This window comes from Polistes canadensis, unplaced genomic scaffold (genome assembly GCF_001313835.1).
Source record: "Polistes canadensis isolate GaletaPanama2010 unplaced genomic scaffold, ASM131383v1 scaffold_79, whole genome shotgun sequence".
In the NCBI taxonomy this organism is placed as follows: Eukaryota; Metazoa; Arthropoda; class Insecta; order Hymenoptera; family Vespidae; genus Polistes; species Polistes canadensis.
In genome coordinates, this window is record NW_014569626.1 from 576,226 (window position 1) to 578,479 (window position 2,254).

General features: G+C 37.0%; 1 protein-coding gene across 15 annotated transcripts in view; it reads right to left on the reverse strand.

Annotated features, from left to right (window-relative positions):
• LOC106786646 (RNA-binding protein Musashi homolog Rbp6) overlaps positions 1–2,254 on the reverse strand; it is a 57,890-nt gene that overhangs the window by 16,846 nt on the left and 38,790 nt on the right. For 5 of the 15 annotated variants that reach the window (XM_014748266.1, XM_014748261.1, XM_014748262.1 and 2 more), the window contains one exon: positions 603–711. The exons of 8 other annotated variants lie outside the window; for them this stretch is intronic. The gene's annotated coding sequence lies outside the window, so the exon portion shown is untranslated. Of the gene's footprint in view, positions 1–563; positions 712–2,254 lie in introns of all 15 variants that reach the window. 2 more of the 15 variants (XM_014748267.1, XM_014748264.1) reach the window with 1 other exon arrangement.

Below are 2,254 nucleotides of genomic sequence, written 5' to 3' on the forward strand. Positions count from 1 at the left end.
GAGAGAGAGAGAGAGAGAGAGCGATAGAATGCGCGAAGGGGGGAATCTTGGCGAGAGAAACAGAAATCCTGACCACACCCATCGATTCGATTGTTGTGTATTGGCCGATCACAGCGGGGCAAACGTTTTTATTTTTTCCTCCTTTCAATCCGGTTGAATTAAGAAGACCGACGAACGAAACATATATATATATATAATATGGTGATGATGCTTTAATTAGAACCCGTGTAGAATACGATTTAACCTAAATTTCATCGCGTGCATAAACTATTCGCGATAGAGTCGGACCCCACTTATTGTTTAGTTTCTTAGAAAACGTAGAAAGTATATATCTATCTGGTTGAACAAGTTTCCGAGATTTTTCGTCCTGCCATTTCTACGCTCACACCACCCACACGGAAATGAAGTTTTTATTATCAACTCGTTGGTCTGCTACAGTTGGTCCAGTTAACCTTGCTACAAGATAAGGAACCTATTATCTCTTTCTCTCTCTCTCTTTCTCTCTCTCTCTCTTTTTTTCTCTCACTCTCTCTCTCTCTCTCTCCTTGAGGTAGTTTCTTTACCTGGACTCGGTTAGGATCTGGTAATTAGAGGAGACTCACAATAGACAATACACCGTGTCTTGGTCACCGTTGGTCCACCGTTCTTGCCCGCACCTGGTGGTCCACAGTCACTTCACCAGGTCCGACAACCAGATTTCGTACCTGCATCCTTGAAAAAAAAAAGAGACAACAGCGGTTCTCAGCTGAAAATACTTTTCATCAAAGGGCCGAGAGACGGCGGCTCGCAATTTCTTCTCTCTTTTTTTTTTTTCTTTTTCTTTTTCTTTTTTAATATACATTATTTTTTTTTTTTTACTTTTCACCAGTGTCTCGCATAACTTTTTTTTCCCCCATTCTTTTGATTTTCTCTCGATGGCAAAACGTAGGATCGGGGATAAAGTCTGCGAAAAAGAATCTCCTTCTCAGACGTCAATCGAGCAAATTCAAGGGAAACGTCTTGAAAACTTCTTTCTTTTCTTTTCTTTTCTTTTCTTTTCCTTCAAAAAGTTAGGAGGAACACGTTCGTTCAAATACACAGCAGCGCAAATATCTAACACAATAAACTCATTCTAAGATTCGCTGCGACGTATAACAGAAATAATATATAATATAAGTCTACCATATATAGAGAAGCTGCTTACGTAAGTTCAACACGACAGAGACAATCACAAAAAAAAAAAAAAAGAAGAAAAAATCGGCTAATATACAAATACGCCGCCATATTTCTTGCACTTTAATTTGATACGTGTGGCTATGCGTTAGATAGCAATGGGTGATATACTAATGACGATTAATAATTAATGCATCTAGATCTAAACGATATATATATATATATATACACAACTATATATATATAAATTTGATATAATATGATATATACATATCAATAGATAGATAATAAATACGTACAATGATCGAGTAAAAAAAATAAGCGACATAGTTATGTGTTAAGGTTTGCCGCAACTACCAAATATCAAATATATATATAATATCTAGGTGGTATAATAATACGTGTAAACAGTGCCTCGCCATACTAATTGCATCAAATGTAAAGCCACGGAATATTCTAGGACCGGTGAGATTCATTTTAAACTACTATAAAAGCGATTTTAATAGAATAAATATAATATTAATATGATAATTATGCTATATGTGTGACAGCGTTTTCGAAGTTTTTAAAAGGTGCTTCGTACTACGCTTCGATAATTATCCTCTACATATACTTATCACCAATAATACAAAGACTCTTTCCCATTTTATTCGGAAACATCAAGATTTCCAACTAATACAACTAATTGATTACGTTAGTAGCAGGAGAAAAGAGAAAGAGGTAAATTAACGCGAGTTGCGAACGGAACACTGAACAACATGGCAAGAGAAACAACATTTTCTCGATAGAGCAACGCGTTTAAAAGAATCATAACCAACATCATCATCATCATCATCGTCATTATCATCGTTACTACCAGTTTCCACCTCTTCCTCCCCCCTCCTCCTCCTCCTCCTCGTCATTTTGTCGCGTTTCTACGGTTTTCTAACGATCTCTATCCTACTCGAAAAGTACTCGAGAGAGCTTTGTGAGAAGCTTCAAACTCGATTGGAATTTGTTTCCCGCAAAGTTCTCGCAAGCTTCGGATACTCGAATGATCGTCATGGTAGACGTTCCCCGTCTACTCTCAAGTATCTCGAGAGTAGAGGTTGAAGAAAAAAAA